Raw genomic sequence first — 20,860 nt, forward strand, 5'->3', positions numbered from 1 at the left:
CTCCTTGTCCAACTGGAATGTACCAATGCAGAACTCCACACAAATTTGCCGTAAACCTGTACCCCTCCATAACCTCCCTGTCTCACTGGAACGTACCAATGCAGAATTCCACACAAATATGCACTGAACCTGTACCCCTCCATAACCTCCCTGTGTCAGTGGAGCTTACCGATGCAGAACTCCACACAAATATACCGTGAACCTGTACACGTCCGTAACCGCCCTGTCTCACTGGAACGTCCCAAAGCAGAACTCCACACAAATATGCCCTGAACCTGTACCCTCCATAACCTCACTGTCTCACTGGAACGTACCACTGCAGAACACCACACAAATATGCCCTGAACCTTTACACCTCCATAAACTCCCTGTCTCACTGGAACGTACCAATGCAGAACTCCACACAAATATGCCCTGAACCTGTACCCCTCCATAACCTTCCTGTCTCACTGGAACGTCCCACTGCAGAATCCCAAACAAATATGCCCTGAACGTGTACCCTCCATAACCTCCCTGTCTCACTGGAACGTACCAATGCAGAACTCCAAACAAATATGCCCTGAACCTGTACCCCTCCATAAACTCCCAGTCACACTGGAACGTACCAACGCAGAACTCCACACAAATATGCCCTGAACCTGTACCCTCCATAACCTCCCTGTCTCACTGCAACGTACCATTGCAGAATTCCACACAAAATGCCCTGAAACTGTACCCGCCCATAACCTCCTTGTCTCACTGGAACGTACCAATGCAGAACTCCACACAAATTTGCCCTGAACCTGTACCCCTCCAAAACCTTTCTGTCTCACTGGAACTTACCAATGCAGAACTCCACACAAATATGCCCTGAACCTGTACCCTTCCATAACCTCCCTGTGTCACTGGAACGTACAAATGCAAAACTCCACACAAATATGCCCTGAACCTGTACCCGTCCATAACCTCCCTGTCTCACTTGAACGTCCCAACGCAGAACTCCACACAAATATGCCCTGAACCTGTACCCTCCATAACCTCACTGTCTCACTGGAACGTACCATTGCAGAACACCACACAAATATGCCCTGAACCTGTACCCCTCCATAAACTCCCTGTCTCACTGCAACGTACAAATGCAGAACTACACACAAATATGCCCTGAACCTGTACCCCTACATAACTTCCCTGTCTCACTGGAATGTACCAATGCAGAACTCCACACAAATATGCCCTGAACCTGTACCCGTCCATAACCTCCCTGTCTTACTGGAACGTCCCACTGCAGAACTCCACACAAGTATGCCATGAACCTGTACCCTCCATAACCTCCCCGTCTCACTGGAAAGTACCAATGCAGAACTCCACACAAATATGCCCTGAACCCGTACCCTTCCATAACCTCCCTGTCTCACTGGAACGTACCACTGCAGAACTCGATAGAAATATGCCCTGAACCTGTACCCTCCATAACCTCCCTGTCTCACTGGAACGTACGAATGCAGAACTACAGACAAATTTGCCCTGAACCTCTACCCCTCCATAACCTCCCTGTCTCACTGGAACGTACCAATGCAGAGCTCCACACAAATATGTCCTGAACCTGTACCCTCCATAACCTCTCTGTTTCACTGGAACGTACCATTGCAGAACACCACACAAATATGCACTGAACCTGTACCCCTCCAAAACCTCCCTGTCTCACTGGAACGTACCAATGCAGAACTCCACACAAATATGTCCTGAACCTGTACCCCTCCATAAACTCCCTGTCTCACTGCAACGTACCAATGCAGAACTCCACACAAATATGCCCTGAACCTGTACCCCTACATAACTTCCCTGTCTCACTGGAATGTACCAATGCAGAACTCCACACAAATATGCCCTGAACCTGTACCCCTCCATAACCTCCCTGTCTTACTGGAACGTCCCACTGCAGAACTCCACACAAGTATGCCATGAACCTGTACCCTCCATAACCTCCCCGTCTCACTGGAAAGTACCAATGCAGAACTCCACACAAATATGCCCTGAACCCGTACCCTTCCATAACCTCCCTGTCTCACTGGAACGTACCACTGCAGAACTCCAAAGAAATATGCCGTGAACCTGTACCCGTCCATAACCTCCCTGTCTCACTGGAACGTCCCAATGCAGAACTCCAGACAAATATGCCCTGAACCTGTACCCTCCGTAACCTCACTGTCTCACTGGAACGTACCATTGCAGAACACCAGACAAATATGCTCTGAACCTGTACCCCTCCATAAACTCCCTGTCTCACTGGAACGTACCAATGCAGAACTCCACAGAAATATGCCCTGAACCTGTACCCTCCATAACCTCCCTGTCTCACTGGAACGTACCAGTGCAGAACTACACTCAAATTTGCCCTGAACCTGTACCCTCCAAAACCTCCCTGTGTCACTGGAACGTACCAATGCAGAACTCCACACAAATATGCCGTGAACCTGTACCCGTCCATAATTCCCTGTCTCACTGGAACGTCCCAACGCAGAACTCCACACAAATATGCCCTGAACCTGTACCCTCCATAACCTCACTGTCTCACTGGAACGTCCCAACGCAGAACACCACACAAATATGCCCTGAATCTGTACCCTCCATAACCTCACTGTCTCACTGGAACGTACCAAAGCAGAAATTCACACAAATATGCCCTGAACCTGTACCCCTCCATAACCTCCCTGTGTCACTGGAACGTACCAATGCAGAACTCCACACAAATATGCCCTGAACCTGTACCCGTCCATAACCTCCCTGTCTCACTGGAACGTCCCAACGCAGAACTCCACACAAATTTGCCCTGAACCTGCACCCTCCATAACCTCACTGTCTCACTGGAACGTACCATTGCAGAACACCACACAAATATGCCCTGAACCTGTACAACTCCATAACCTCCCTGTCTCACTGGAACGTACCAATGCAGAAATCCACACAAATATGCCCTGAACCTGTACTCCAGCATATCCTCCCTGTCTCCCTGGAACGTACCACTGCAGAACTCCACACAAATATGTCCTGAACCTGTACCCTCCATAACCTCTCTGTTTCACTGGAACGTACCATTGCAGAACACCACACAAATATGCACTGAACCTGTACCCCTCCAAAACCTCCCTGTCTCACTGGAACGTACCAATGCAGAATTCCACACAAATATACCCTGAACCTGTACACGTCCATAAACTCCCTGTCTCACTGGAACGTCCCACTGCAGAATTCCACACAAATATGCCCTGAACCTGTACCCCTCCATAACCTCCCTGTGTCACTGGAACGTACCGATGCAGAACTCCACACAAATATACCGTGAACCTGTACACGTCCGTAACCGCCCTGTCTCACTGGAACGTCCCAAAGCAGAACTCCACACAAATATGCCCTGAACCTGTACCCCTCCATAACCTTCCTGTGTCACTGGAACGTCCCACTGCAGAATCCCACACAAATATGCCCTGAACGTGTACACTCCATAACCTCCCTGTCTCACTGGAACGTACCAATGCAGAACGCCAAACAAATATGCCCTGAACCTGTACCCCTCCATAAACTCCCAGTCACACTGGAACGTACCATTGCAGAATCCCACACAAAATGCCCTGAAACTGTACCCGCCCATAACCTCCTTGTCTCACTGGAACGTACCAATGCAGAACTCCACACAAATTTGCCCTGAACCTGTACCCCTCCAAAACCTTTCTGTCTCACTGGAACTTACCAATGCAGAACTCCACACAAATATGCCCTGAACCTGTACCCTTCCATAACCTCCCTGTGTCACTGGAACGTACCAATGCAAAACTCCACACAAATATGCCCTGAACCTGTACCCGTCCATAACCTCCCTGTCTCACTTGAACGTCCCAACGCAGAACTCCACACAAATATGCCCTGAACCTGTACACTCCATAACCTCACTGTCTCACTGGAACGTACCATTGCAGAACACCACACAAATATGTCCTGAACCTGTACCCCTCCATAAACTCCCTGTCTCACTGCAACGTACCAATGCAGAACTCCACACAAATATGCCCTGAACCTGTACCCCTACATAACTTCCCTGTCTCACTGGAATGTACCAATGCAGAACTCCACACAAATATGCCCTGAACCTGTACCCCTCCATAACCTCCCTGTCTTACTGGAACGTCCCACTGCAGAACTCCACACAAGTATGCCATGAACCTGTACCCTCCATAACCTCCCCGTCTCACTGGAAAGTACCAATGCAGAACTCCACACAAATATGCCCTGAACCCGTACCCTTCCATAACCTCCCTGTCTCACTGGAACGTACCACTGCAGAACTCCAAAGAAATATGCCCTGAACCTGTACCCTCCATAACCTCCCTGTCTCACTGGAACGTACGAATTCAGAACTACAGACAAATTTGCCCTGAACCTGTACCCCTCCATAACATCCCTGTCTCACTGGAACGTACCAATGCAGAGCTCCACACAAATATGCCCTGAACCTATACCCGTCCATATCCTCCCTGTCTCACTGGAACGTACCAAAGCAGAAATTCACACAAATAAGCCCTGATCCCGTACCGTGCATAACCTCCCTGTCTCACTGGAACGTACCAATGCAGAATTCCACACAAATATGCCCGGAACCTGCACACGTCCATAAACTCCCTGTATCACTGGAACGTCCCACTGCAGAATTCCACACAAATATGCCCTGAACTTGTACCCTCCATAACCTCCCTGTCTCACTGGAACGTACCAATGCAGAACTCCACACAAATATGCCCTGAACCTGTACCCGTCCATAACCTCCCTGTCTCACTGGAACGTCCCAACGCAGAACTCCACACAAATTTGCCCTGATCCTGCACCCTCCATAGCCTCACTGTCTCACTGGAACGTACCATTGCAGAACAACACACAAATATGCCCTGAACCTGTACCCCTCCATAACATCCCTGTCTCACTGGAACGTACCAATGCAGAAATCCACACAAATATGCCCTGAACATGTACTCCACCATATCCTCCCTGTCTCACTGGAACGTACCACTGCAGAACTCCACACAAATATGTCCTGAACCTGTACCATCCATAACCTCCCTGTCTCACTGGAACGTACCATTGCAGAACACCACACAAATATGCACTGAACCTGTACACCACCAAAACCTCCCTGTCTCACTGAAACGTACCAATGCAGAATTCCACACAAATATGCCCTGAACCTGTACACGTCCATTAACTCCCTGTCTCACTGGAACGTCCAACTGCCGAATTCTACACAAATATGCCCTGAACCTGTACCCCTCCATAACCTCCCTGTGTCACTGGAACGTACCAATGCAGAACTCCACACAAATATGCCGTGAACCTGTACCCGTCCATAACCTCCCTGTCTCACTGGATCGTCCCAACGGAGAACTCCACACAAATATGCCGTGAACCTGTACCCTCCATAGCCGCACTGTCTCACTGGAACGTACCATTGCAGAACTCCACACAAATATGCCCTGAACCTGTACCCCTCCATAACCTTCCTGTCTCACTGGAACGTCCCACTGCAGAATCCCACACAAATATGCCCTGAACGTGTACACTCCATAACCTCCCTGTCTCACTGGTACGTACCAATGCAGAACGCCAAACAAATATGCCCTGAACCTGTACCCCTCCATAAACTCCCAGTCACACTGGAACGTACCATTGCAGAATCCCACACAAAATGCCCTGAAACTGTACCCGCCCATAACCTCCTTGTCTCACTGGAACGTACCAATGCAGAACTCCACACAAATTTGCCCTGAACCTGTACCCCTCCAAAACCTTTCTGTCTCACTGGAACTTACCAATGCAGAACTCCACACAAATATGCCCTGAACCTGTACCCTTCCATAACCTCCCTGTGTCACTGGAACGTACCAATGCAAAACTCCACACAAATATGCCCTGAACCTGTACCCGTCCATAACCTCCCTGTCTCACTTGAACGTCCCAACGCAGAACTCCACACAAATATGCCCTGAACCTGTACACTCCATAACCTCACTGTCTCACTGGAACGTACCATTGCAGAACACCACACAAATATGTCCTGAACCTGTACCCCTCCATAAACTCCCTGTCTCACTGCAACGTACCAATGCAGAACTCCACACAAATATGCCCTGAACCTGTACCCCTACATAACTTCCCTGTCTCACTGGAATGTACCAATGCAGAACTCCACACAAATAGGCCCTGAACCTGTACCCCTCCATAACCTCCCTGTCTTACTGGAACGTCCCACTGCAGAACTTCACACAAGTATGCCATGAACCTGTACCCTCCATAACCTCCCCGTCTCACTGGAAAGTACCAATGCAGAACTCCACACAAATATGCCCTGAACCCGTACCCTTCCATAACCTCCCTGTCTCACTGGAACGTACCACTGCAGAACTCCAGACAAATATGCCCTGAACCTGTACCCTCCATAACCTCACTGTCTCACTGGAACGTACCATTGCAGAACACCAGACAAATATGCTCTGAACCTGTACCCCTCCATAAACTCCCTGTCTCACTGGAACGTACCAATGCAGAACTCCACAGAAATATGCCCTGAACCTGTACCCTCCATAACCTCCCTGTCTCACTGGAACGTACCAGTGCAGATCTACACTCAAATTTGCCCTGAACCTGTACCCTCCAAAAACTCCCTGTGTCACTGGAACGTACCAATGCAGAACTCCACACAAATATGCCGTGAACCTGTACCCGTCCATAATTCCCTGTCTCACTGGAACGTCCCAACGCAGAACTCCACACAAATATGCCCTGAACCTGTACCCTCCATAACCTCACTGTCTCACTGGAACGTCCCAACGCAGAACACCACACAAATATGCCCTGAATCTGTACCCTCCATAACCTCACTGTCTCACTGGAACGTACCAAAGCAGAAATTCACACAAATATGCCCTGAACCTGTACCCCTCCATAACCTCCCTGTGTCACTGGAACGTACCAATGCAGAACTCCACACAAATATGCCCTGAACCTGTACCCGTCCATAACCTCCCTGTCTCACTGGAACGTCCCAACGCAGAACTCCACACAAATTTGCCCTGAACCTGCACCCTCCATAACCTCACTGTCTCACTGGAACGTACCATTGCAGAACACCACACAAATATGCCCTGAACCTGTACAACTCCATAACCTCCCTGTCTCACTGGAACGTACCAATGCAGAAATCCACACAAATATGCCCTGAACCTGTACTCCAGCATATCCTCCCTGTCTCCCTGGAACGTACCACTGCAGAACTCCACACAAATATGTCCTGAACCTGTACCCTCCATAACCTCTCTGTTTCACTGGAACGTACCATTGCAGAACACCACACAAATATGCACTGAACCTGTACCCCTCCAAAACCTCCCTGTCTCACTGGAACGTACCAATGCAGAATTCCACACAAATATACCCTGAACCTGTACACGTCCATAAACTCCCTGTCTCACTGGAACGTCCCACTGCAGAATTCCACACAAATATGCCCTGAACCTGTACCCCTCCATAACCTCCCTGTGTCACTGGAACGTACCGATGCAGAACTCCACACAAATATACCGTGAACCTGTACACGTCCGTAACCGCCCTGTCTCACTGGAACGTCCCAAAGCAGAACTCCACACAAATATGCCCTGAACCTGTACCCTCCATAACCTCACTGTCTCACTGGAACGTACCACTGCAGAACACCACACAAATATGCCCTGAACCTTTACACCTCCATAAACTCCCTGTCTCACTGGAACGTACCAATGCAGAACTCCACACAAATATGCCCTGAACCTGTACCCCTCCATAACCTTCCTGTCTCACTGGAACGTCCCACTGCAGAATCCCACACAAATATGCCCTGAACGTGTACACTCCATAACCTCCCTGTCTCACTGGAACGTACCAATGCAGAACGCCAAACAAATATGCCCTGAACCTGTACCCCTCCATAAACTCCCAGTCACACTGGAACGTACCATTGCAGAATCCCACACAAAATGCCCTGAAACTGTACCCGCCCATAACCTCCTTGTCTCACTGGAACGTACCAATGCAGAACTCCACACAAATTTGCCCTGAACCTGTACCCCTCCAAAACCTTTCTGTCTCACTGGAACTTACCAATGCAGAACTCCACACAAATATGCCCTGAACCTGTACCCTTCCATAACCTCCCTGTGTCACTGGAACGTACCAATGCAAAACTCCACACAAATATGCCCTGAACCTGTACCCGTCCATAACCTCCCTGTCTCACTTGAACGTCCCAACGCAGAACTCCACACAAATATGCCCTGAACCTGTACACTCCATAACCTCACTGTCTCACTGGAACGTACCATTGCAGAACACCACACAAATATGTCCTGAACCTGTACCCCTCCATAAACTCCCTGTCTCACTGCAACGTACCAATGCAGAACTCCACACAAATATGCCCTGAACCTGTACCCCTACATAACTTCCCTGTCTCACTGGAATGTACCAATGCAGAACTCCACACAAATATGCCCTGAACCTGTACCCCTCCATAACCTCCCTGTCTTACTGGAACGTCCCACTGCAGAACTCCACACAAGTATGCCATGAACCTGTACCCTCCATAACCTCCCCGTCTCACTGGAAAGTACCAATGCAGAACTCCACACAAATATGCCCTGAACCCGTACCCTTCCATAACCTCCCTGTCTCACTGGAACGTACCACTGCAGAACTCCAAAGAAATATGCCCTGAACCTGTACCCTCCATAACCTCCCTGTCTCACTGGAACGTACGAATGCAGAACTACAGACAAATTTGCCCTGAACCTGTACCCCTCCATAACCTCCCTGTCTCACTGGAACGTACCAATGCAGAGCTCCACACAAATATGCCCTGAACCTATACCCGTCCATATCCTCCCTGTCTCACTGGAACGTACCAAAGCAGAAATTCACACAAATAAGCCCTGATCCCGTACCGTGCATAACCTCCCTGTCTCACTGGAACGTACCAATGCAGAATTCCACACAAATATGCCCGGAACCTGCACACGTCCATAAACTCCCTGTATCACTGGAACGTCCCACTGCAGAATTCCACACAAATATGCCCTGAACTTGTACCCTCCATAACCTCCCTGTCTCACTGGAACGTACCAATGCAGAACTCCACACAAATATGCCCTGAACCTGTACCCGTCCATAACCTCCCTGTCTCACTGGAACGTCCCAACGCAGAACTCCACACAAATTTGCCCTGATCCTGCACCCTCCATAGCCTCACTGTCTCACTGGAACGTACCATTGCAGAACAACACACAAATATGCCCTGAACCTGTACCCCTCCATAACATCCCTGTCTCACTGGAACGTACCAATGCAGAAATCCACACAAATATGCCCTGAACATGTACTCCACCATATCCTCCCTGTCTCACTGGAACGTACCACTGCAGAACTCCACACAAATATGTCCTGAACCTGTACCATCCATAACCTCCCTGTCTCACTGGAACGTACCATTGCAGAACACCACACAAATATGCACTGAACCTGTACACCACCAAAACCTCCCTGTCTCACTGAAACGTACCAATGCAGAATTCCACACAAATATGCCCTGAACCTGTACACGTCCATTAACTCCCGGTCTCACTGGAACGTCCAACTGCAGAATTCTACACAAATATGCCCTGAACCTGTACCCCTCCATAACCTCCCTGTGTCACTGGAACGTACCAATGCAGAACTCCACACAAATATGCATTGAACCTGTACCCGTCCATAACCTCCCTGTCTCACTGGATCGTCCCAACGGAGAACTCCACACAAATATGCCCTGAACCTGTACCCTCCATAGCCGCACTGTCTCACTGGAACGTACCATTGCAGAACACCACACAAATATGCCCTGAACCTGTACCCTCCATAACTTCCCTGTCTCACTGGAACGTACCAATGCAGAACTCCAAACAAATATGCCCTGAACCTGTACCCCTCCATAACCTCCCAGTCACACTGAAACGTACCAACGCAGAACTGCACACAAATATACCCTGAACCTGTACCCCTCCATAACCTCCCTGTCTCACTGGAATGTACGAATCCAGAACTCCACACAAATATGCCCTGAACCTGTACCCTCCATATCCTCCCTGTCTCACTGGAACGTACCAATGCAGAATTCCACACAAATATGCCCTGAACCTGTACCCACACAGAACCTCCTTGTCTCACTGGAATGTACCAATGCAGAACTCCACACAAATTTGCCGTAAACCTGTACCCCTCCATAACCTCCCTGTCTCACTGGAACGTACCAATGCAGAATTCCACACAAATATGCACTGAACCTGTACCCCTCCATAACCTCCCTGTGTCAGTGGAGCTTACCGATGCAGAACTCCACACAAATATACCGTGAACCTGTACACGTCCGTAACCGCCCTGTCTCACTGGAACGTCCCAAAGCAGAACTCCACACAAATATGCCCTGAACCTGTACCCTCCATAACCTCACTGTCTCACTGGAACGTACCACTGCAGAACACCACACAAATATGCCCTGAACCTTTACACCTCCATAAACTCCCTGTCTCACTGGAACGTACCAATGCAGAACTCCACACAAATATGCCCTGAACCTGTACCCCTCCATAACCTTCCTGTCTCACTGGAACGTCCCACTGCAGAATCCCAAACAAATATGCCCTGAACGTGTACCCTCCATAACCTCCCTGTCTCACTGGAACGTACCAATGCAGAACTCCAAACAAATATGCCCTGAACCTGTACCCCTCCATAAACTCCCAGTCACACTGGAACGTACCAACGCAGAACTCCACACAAATATGCCCTGAACCTGTACCCTCCATAACCTCCCTGTCTCACTGCAACGTACCATTGCAGAATTCCACACAAAATGCCCTGAAACTGTACCCGCCCATAACCTCCTTGTCTCACTGGAACGTACCAAAGCAGAAATTCACACAAATATGCCCTGAACCTGTACCCCTCCATAACCTCCCTGTGTCACTGGAACGTAGCAATGCAGAACTCCACACAAATATGCCCTGAACCTGTACCCGTCCATAACCTCCCTGTCTCACTGGAACGTCCCAACGCAGAACTCCACACAAATTTGCCCTGAACCTGCACCCTCCATAACCTCACTGTCTCACTGGAACGTACCATTGCAGAACACCACACAAATATGCCCTGAACCTGTACAACTCCATAACCTCCCTGTCTCACTGGAACGTACCAATGCAGAAATCCACACAAATATGCCCTGAACCTGTACTCCAGCATATCCTCCCTGTCTCCCTGGAACGTACCACTGCAGAACTCCACACAAATATGTCCTGAACCTGTACCCTCCATAACCTCTCTGTTTCACTGGAACGTACCATTGCAGAACACCACACAAATATGCACTGAACCTGTACCCCTCCAAAACCTCCCTGTCTCACTGGAACGTACCAATGCAGAATTCCACACAAATATACCCTGAACCTGTACACGTCCATAAACTCCCTGTCTCACTGGAACGTCCCACTGCAGAATTCCACACAAATATGCCCTGAACCTGTACCCCTCCATAACCTCCCTGTGTCACTGGAACGTACCGATGCAGAACTCCACACAAATATACCGTGAAACTGTACACGTCCGTAACCGCCCTGTCTCACTGGAACGTCCCAAAGCAGAACTCCACACAAATATGCCCTGAACCTGTACCCTCCATAACCTCACTGTCTCACTGGAACGTACCACTGCAGAACACCACACAAATATGCCCTGAACCTTTACACCTCCATAAACTCCCTGTCTCACTGGAACGTACCAATGCAGAACTCCACACAAATATGCCCTGAACCTGTACCCCTCCATAACCTTCCTGTCTCACTGGAACGTCCCACTGCAGAATCCCACACAAATATGCCCTGAACGTGTACACTCCATAACCTCCCTGTCTCACTGGAACGTACCAATGCAGAACGCCAAACAAATATGCCCTGAACCTGTACCCCTCCATAAACTCCCAGTCACACTGGAACGTACCATTGCAGAATCCCACACAAAATGCCCTGAAACTGTACCCGCCCATAACCTCCTTGTCTCACTGGAACGTACCAATGCAGAACTCCACACAAATTTGCCCTGAACCTGTACCCCTCCAAAACCTTTCTGTCTCACTGGAACTTACCAATGCAGAACTCCACACAAATATGCCCTGAACCTGTACCCTTCCATAACCTCCCTGTGTCACTGGAACGTACCAATGCAAAACTCCACACAAATATGCCCTGAACCTGTACCCGTCCATAACCTCCCTGTCTCACTTGAACGTCCCAACGCAGAACTCCACACAAATATGCCCTGAACCTGTACACTCCATAACCTCACTGTCTCACTGGAACGTACCATTGCAGAACACCACACAAATATGTCCTGAACCTGTACCCCTACATAACTTCCCTGTCTCACTGGAATGTACCAATGCAGAACTCCACACAAATATGCCCTGAACCTGTACCCCTCCATAACCTCCCTGTCTTACTGGAACGTCCCACTGCAGAACTCCACACAAGTATGCCATGAACCTGTACCCTCCATAACCTCCCCGTCTCACTGGAAAGTACCAATGCAGAACTCCACACAAATATGCCCTGAACCCGTACCCTTCCATAACCTCCCTGTCTCACTGGAACGTACCACTGCAGAACTCCAAAGAAATATGCCGTGAACCTGTACCCGTCCATAACCTCCCTGTCTCACTGGAACGTCCCAATGCAGAACTCCAGACAAATATGCCCTGAACCTGTACCCTCCGTAACCTCACTGTCTCACTGGAACGTACCATTGCAGAACACCAGACAAATATGCTCTGAACCTGTACCCCTCCATAAACTCCCTGTCTCACTGGAACGTACCAATGCAGAACTCCACAGAAATATGCCCTGAACCTGTACCCTCCATAACCTCCCTGTCTCACTGGAACGTACCAGTGCAGAACTACACTCAAATTTGCCCTGAACCTGTACCCTCCAAAACCTCCCTGTGTCACTGGAACGTACCAATGCAGAACTCCACACAAATATGCCGTGAACCTGTACCCGTCCATAATTCCCTGTCTCACTGGAACGTCCCAACGCAGAACTCCACACAAATATGCCCTGAACCTGTACCCTCCATAACCTCACTGTCTCACTGGAACGTCCCAACGCAGAACACCACACAAATATGCCCTGAATCTGTACCCTCCATAACCTCACTGTCTCACTGGAACGTACCAAAGCAGAAATTCACACAAATATGCCCTGAACCTGTACCCCTCCATAACCTCCCTGTGTCACTGGAACGTACCAATGCAGAACTCCACACAAATATGCCCTGAACCTGTACCCGTCCATAACCTCCCTGTCTCACTGGAACGTCCCAACGCAGAACTCCACACAAATTTGCCCTGAACCTGCACCCTCCATAACCTCACTGTCTCACTGGAACGTACCATTGCAGAAATCCACACAAATATGCCCTGAACCTGTACTCCAGCATATCCTCCCTGTCTCCCTGGAACGTACCACTGCAGAACTCCACACAAATATGTCCTGAACCTGTACCCTCCATAACCTCTCTGTTTCACTGGAACGTACCATTGCAGAACACCACACAAATATGCACTGAACCTGTACCCCTCCAAAACCTCCCTGTCTCACTGGAACGTACCAATGCAGAATTCCACACAAATATACCCTGAACCTGTACACGTCCATAAACTCCCTGTCTCACTGGAACGTCCCACTGCAGAATTCCACACAAATATGCCCTGAACCTGTACCCCTCCATAACCTCCCTGTGTCACTGGAACGTACCGATGCAGAACTCCACACAAATATACCGTGAACCTGTACACGTCCGTAACCGCCCTGTCTCACTGGAACGTCCCAAAGCAGAACTCCACACAAATATGCCCTGAACCTGTACCCCTCCATAACCTTCCTGTGTCACTGGAACGTCCCACTGCAGAATCCCACACAAATATGCCCTGAACGTGTACACTCCATAACCTCCCTGTCTCACTGGAACGTACCAATGCAGAACGCCAAACAAATATGCCCTGAACCTGTACCCCTCCATAAACTCCCAGTCACACTGGAACGTACCATTGCAGAATCCCACACAAAATGCCCTGAAACTGTACCCGCCCATAACCTCCTTGTCTCACTGGAACGTACCAATGCAGAACTCCACACAAATTTGCCCTGAACCTGTACCCCTCCAAAACCTTTCTGTCTCACTGGAACTTACCAATGCAGAACTCCACACAAATATGCCCTGAACCTGTACCCTTCCATAACCTCCCTGTGTCACTGGAACGTACCAATGCAAAACTCCACACAAATATGCCCTGAACCTGTACCCGTCCATAACCTCCCTGTCTCACTTGAACGTCCCAACGCAGAACTCCACACAAATATGCCCTGAACCTGTACACTCCATAACCTCACTGTCTCACTGGAACGTACCATTGCAGAACACCACACAAATATGTCCTGAACCTGTACCCCTCCATAAACTCCCTGTCTCACTGCAACGTACCAATGCAGAACTCCACACAAATATGCCCTGAACCTGTACCCCTACACAACTTCCCTGTCTCACTGGAATGTACCAATGCAGAACTCCACACAAATATGCCCTGAACCTGTACCCCTCCATAACCTCCCTGTCTTACTGGAACGTCCCACTGCAGAACTCCACACAAGTATGCCATGAACCTGTACCCTCCATAACCTCCCCGTCTCACTGGAAAGTACCAATGCAGAACTCCACACAAATATGCCCTGAACCCGTACCCTTCCATAACCTCCCTGTCTCACTGGAACGTACCACTGCAGAACTCCAAAGAAATATGCCCTGAACCTGTACCCTCCATAACCTCCCTGTCTCACTGGAACGTACGAATTCAGAACTACAGACAAATTTGCCCTGAACCTGTACCCCTCCATAACCTCCCTGTCTCACTGGAACGTACCAATGCAGAGCTCCACACAAATATGCCCTGAACCTATACCCGTCCATATCCTCCCTGTCTCACTGGAACGTACCAAAGCAGAAATTCACACAAATAAGCCCTGATCCCGTACCGTGCATAACCTCCCTGTCTCACTGGAACGTACCAATGCAGAATTCCACACAAATATGCCCGGAACCTGCACACGTCCATAAACTCCCTGTATCACTGGAACGTCCCACTGCAGAATTCCACACAAATATGCCCTGAACTTGTACCCTCCATAACCTCCCTGTCTCACTGGAACGTACCAATGCAGAACTCCACACAAATATGCCCTGAACCTGTACCCGTCCATAACCTCCCTGTCTCACTGGAACGTCCCAACGCAGAACTCCACACAAATTTGCCCTGATCCTGCACCCTCCATAGCCTCACTGTCTCACTGGAACGTACCATTGCAGAACAACACACAAATATGCCCTGAACCTGTACCCCTCCATAACATCCCTGTCTCACTGGAACGTACCAATGCAGAAATCCACACAAATATGCCCTGAACATGTACTCCACCATATCCTCCCTGTCTCACTGGAACGTACCACTGCAGAACTCCACACAAATATGTCCTGAACCTGTACCATCCATAACCTCCCTGTCTCACTGGAACGTACCATTGCAGAACACCACACAAATATGCACTGAACCTGTACACCACCAAAACCTCCCTGTCTCACTGAAACGTACCAATGCAGAATTCCACACAAATATGCCCTGAACCTGTACACGTCCATTAACTCCCTGTCTCACTGGAACGTCCAACTGCCGAATTCTACACAAATATGCCCTGAACCTGTACCCCTCCATAACCTCCCTGTGTCACTGGAACGTACCAATGCAGAACTCCACACAAATATGCCGTGAACCTGTACCCGTCCATAACCTCCCTGTCTCACTGGATCGTCCCAACGGAGAACTCCACACAAATATGCCCTGAACCTGTACCCTCCATAGCCGCACTGTCTCACTGGAACGTACCATTGCAGAACACCACACAAATATGCCCTGAACCTGTACCCTCCATAACTTCCCTGTCTCACTGGAACGTACCAATGCAGAACTCCAAACAAATATGCCCTGTACCTGTACCCCTCCATAACCTCCCAGTCACACTGAAACGTACCAACGCAGAACTGCACACAAATATACCCTGAACCTGTACCCCTCCATAACCTCCCTGTCTCACTGGAATGTACGAATCCAGAACTCCACACAAATATGCCCTGAACCTGTACCCTCCATATCCTCCCTGTCTCACTGGAACGTACCAATGCAGAATTCCACACAAATATGCCCTGAACCTGTACCCACACAGAACCTCCTTGTCCAACTGGAATGTACCAATGCAGAACTCCACACAAATTTGCCGTAAACCTGTACCCCTCCATAACCTCCCTGTCTCACTGGAACGTACCAATGCAGAATTCCACACAAATATGCACTGAACCTGTACCCCTCCATAACCTCCCTGTGTCAGTGGAGCTTACCGATGCAGAACTCCACACAAATATACCGTGAACCTGTACACGTCCGTAACCGCCCTGTCTCACTGGAACGTCCCAAAGCAGAACTCCACACAAATATGCCCTGAACCTGTACCCTCCATAACCTCACTGTCTCACTGGAACGTACCACTGCAGAACACCACACAAATATGCCCTGAACCTTTACACCTCCATAAACTCCCTGTCTCACTGGAACGTACCAATGCAGAACTCCACACAAATATGCCCTGAACCTGTACCCCTCCATAACCTTCCTGTCTCACTGGAACGTCCCACTGCAGAATCCCAAACAAATATGCCCTGAACGTGTACACTCCATAACCTCCCTGTCTCACTGGAACGTACCAATGCAGAACGCCAAACAAATATGCCCTGAACCTGTACCCCTCCATAAACTCCCAGTCACACTGGAACGTACCATTGCAGAATCCCACACAAAATGCCCTGAAACTGTACCCGCCCATAACCTCCTTGTCTCACTGGAACGTACCAATGCAGAACTCCACACAAATTTGCCCTGAACCTGTACCCCTCCAAAACCTTTCTGTCTCACTGGAACTTACCAATGCAGAACTCCACACAAATATGCCCTGAACCTGTACCCTTCCATAACCTCCCTGTGTCACTGGAACGTACCAATGCAAAACTCCACACAAATATGCCCTGAACCTGTACCCGTCCATAACCTCCCTGTCTCACTTGAACGTCCCAACGCAGAACTCCACACAAATATGCCCTGAACCTGTACACTCCATAACCTCACTGTCTCACTGGAACGTACCATTGCAGAACACCACACAAATATGTCCTGAACCTGTACCCCTCCATAAACTCCCTGTCTCACTGCAACGTACCAATGCAGAACTCCACACAAATATGCCCTGAACCTGTACCCCTACATAACTTCCCTGTCTCACTGGAATGTACCAATGCAGAACTCCACACAAATATGCCCTGAACCTGTACCCCTCCATAACCTCCCTGTCTTACTGGAACGTCCCACTGCAGAACTCCACACAAGTATGCCATGAACCTGTACCCTCCATAACCTCCCCGTCTCACTGGAAAGTACCAATGCAGAACTCCACACAAATATGCCCTGAACCCGTACCCTTCCATAACCTCCCTGTCTCACTGGAACGTACCACTGCAGAACTCCAAAGAAATATGCCCTGAACCTGTACCCTCCATAACCTCCCTGTCTCACTGGAACGTACGAATTCAGAAATACAGACAAATTTGCCCTGAACCTGTACCCCTCCATAACCTCCCTGTCTCACTGGAACGTACCAATGCAGAGCTCCACACAAATATGCCCTGAACCTATACCCGTCCATATCCTCCCTGTCTCACTGGAACGTACCAAAGCAGAAATTCACACAAATAAGCCCTGATCCCGTACCGTGCATAACCTCCCTGTCTCACTGGAACGTACCAATGCAGAATTCCACACAAATATGCCCGGAACCTGCACACGTCCATAAACTCCCTGTATCACTGGAACGTCCCACTGCAGAATTCCACACAAATATGCCCTGAACTTGTACCCTCCATAACCTCCCTGTCTCACTGGAACGTACCAATGCAGAACTCCACACAAATATGCCCTGAACCTGTACCCGTCCATAACCTCCCTGTCTCACTGGAACGTCCCAACGCAGAACTCCACACAAATTTGCCCTGATCCTGCACCCTCCATAGCCTCACTGTCTCACTGGAACGTACCATTGCAGAACAACACACAAATATGCCCTGAACCTGTACCCCTCCATAACATCCCTGTCTCACTGGAACGTACCAATGCAGAAATCCACACAAATATGCCCTGAACATGTACTCCACCATATCCTCCCTGTCTCACTGGAACGTACCACTGCAGAACTCCACACAAATATGTCCTGAACCTGTACCATCCATAACCTCCCTGTCTCACTGGAACGTACCATTGCAGAACACCACACAAATATGCACTGAACCTGTACACCACCAAAACCTCCCTGTCTCACTGAAACGTACCAATGCAGAATTCCACACAAATATGCCCTGAACCTGTACACGTCCATTAACTCCCTGTCTCACTGGAACGTCCAACTGCCGAATTCTACACAAATATGCCCTGAACCTGTACCCCTCCATAACCTCCCTGTGTCACTGGAACGTACCAATGCAGAACTCCACACAAATATGCCGTGAACCTGTACCCGTCCATAACCTCCCTGTCTCACTGGATCGTCCCAACGGAGAACTCCACACAAATATGCCCTGAACCTGTACCCTCCATAGCCGCACTGTCTCACTGGAACGTACCATTGCAGAACACCACACAAATATGCCCTGAACCTGTACCCTCCATAACTTCCCTGTCTCACTGGAACGTACCAATGCAGAACTCCAAACAAATATGCCCTGTACCTGTACCCCTCCATAACCTCCCAGTCACACTGAAACGTACCAACGCAGAACTGCACACAAATATACCCTGAACCTGTACCCCTCCATAACCTCCCTGTCTCACTGGAATGTACGAATCCAGAACTCCACACAAATATGCCCTGAACCTGTACCCTCCATATCCTCCCTGTCTCACTGGAACGTACCAATGCAGAATTCCACACAAATATGCCCTGAACCTGTACCCACACAGAACCTCCTTGTCCAACTGGAATGTACCAATGCAGAACTCCACACAAATTTGCCGTAAACCTGTACCCCTCCATAACCTCCCTGTCTCACTGGAACGTACCAATGCAGAATTCCACACAAATATGCACTGAACCTGTACCCCTCCATAACCACCCTGTGTCAGTGGAGCTTACCGATGCAGAACTCCACACAAATATACCGTGAACCTGTACACGTCCGTAACCGCCCTGTCTCACTGGAACGTCCCAAAGCAGAACTCCACACAAATATGCCCTGAACCTGTACCCTCCATAACCTCACTGTCTCACTGGAACGTACCACTGCAGAACACCACACAAATATGCCCTGAACCTTTACACCTCCATAAACTCCCTGTCTCACTGGAACGTACCAATGCAGAACTCCACACAAATATGCCCTGAACCTGTACCCCTCCATAACCTTCCTGTCTCACTGGAACGTCCCACTGCAGAATCCCAAACAAATATGCCCTGAACCTGTACCCTCCATAGCCGCACTGTCTCACTGGAACGTACCATTGCAGAACACCACACAAATATGCCCTGAACCTGTACCCTCCATAACTTCCCTGTCTCACTGGAACGTACCAATGCAGAACTCCAAACAAATATGCCCTGTACCTGTACCCCTCCATAACCTCCCAGTCACACTGAAACGTACCAACGCAGAACTGCACACAAATATACCCTGAACCTGTACCCCTCCATAACCTCCCTGTCTCACTGGAATGTACGAATCCAGAACTCCACACAAATATGCCCTGAACCTGTACCCTCCATATCCTCCCTGTCTCACTGGAACGTACCAATGCAGAATTCCACACAAATATGCCCTGAACCTGTACCCACACAGAACCTCCTTGTCCAACTGGAATGTACCAATGCAGAACTCCACACAAATTTGCCGTAAACCTGTACCCCTCCATAACCTCCCTGTCTCACTGGAACGTACCAATGCAGAATTCCACACAAATATGCACTGAACCTGTACCCCTCCATAACCACCCTGTGTCAGTGGAGCTTACCGATGCAGAACTCCACACAAATATACCGTGAACCTGTACACGTCCGTAACCGCCCTGTCTCACTGGAACGTCCCAAAGCAGAACTCCACACAAATATGCCCTGAACCTGTACCCTCCATAACCTCACTGTCTCACTGGAACGTACCACTGCAGAACACCACACAAATATGCCCTGAACCTTTACACCTCCATAAACTCCCTGTCTCACTGGAACGTACCAATGCAGAACTCCACACAAATATGCCCTGAACCTGTACCCCTCCATAACCTTCCTGTCTCACTGGAACGTCCCACTGCAGAATCCCAAACAAATATGCCCTGAACGTGTACCCTCCATAACCTCCCTGTCTCACTGGAACGTACCAATGCAGAACTCCAAACAAATATGCCCTGAACCTGTACCCCTCCATAAACTCCCAGTCACACTGGAACGTACCAACGCAGAACTCCACACAAATATGCCCTGAACCTGTACCCTCCATAACCTCCCTGTCTCACTGCAACGTACCATTGCAGAATTCCACACAAAATGCCCTGAAACTGTACCCGCCCATAACCTCCTTGTCTCAC

The sequence above is a fragment of the Hemitrygon akajei genome, unplaced genomic scaffold (genome assembly GCF_048418815.1).
Source record: "Hemitrygon akajei unplaced genomic scaffold, sHemAka1.3 Scf000130, whole genome shotgun sequence".
In the NCBI taxonomy this organism is placed as follows: Eukaryota; Metazoa; Chordata; class Chondrichthyes; order Myliobatiformes; family Dasyatidae; genus Hemitrygon; species Hemitrygon akajei.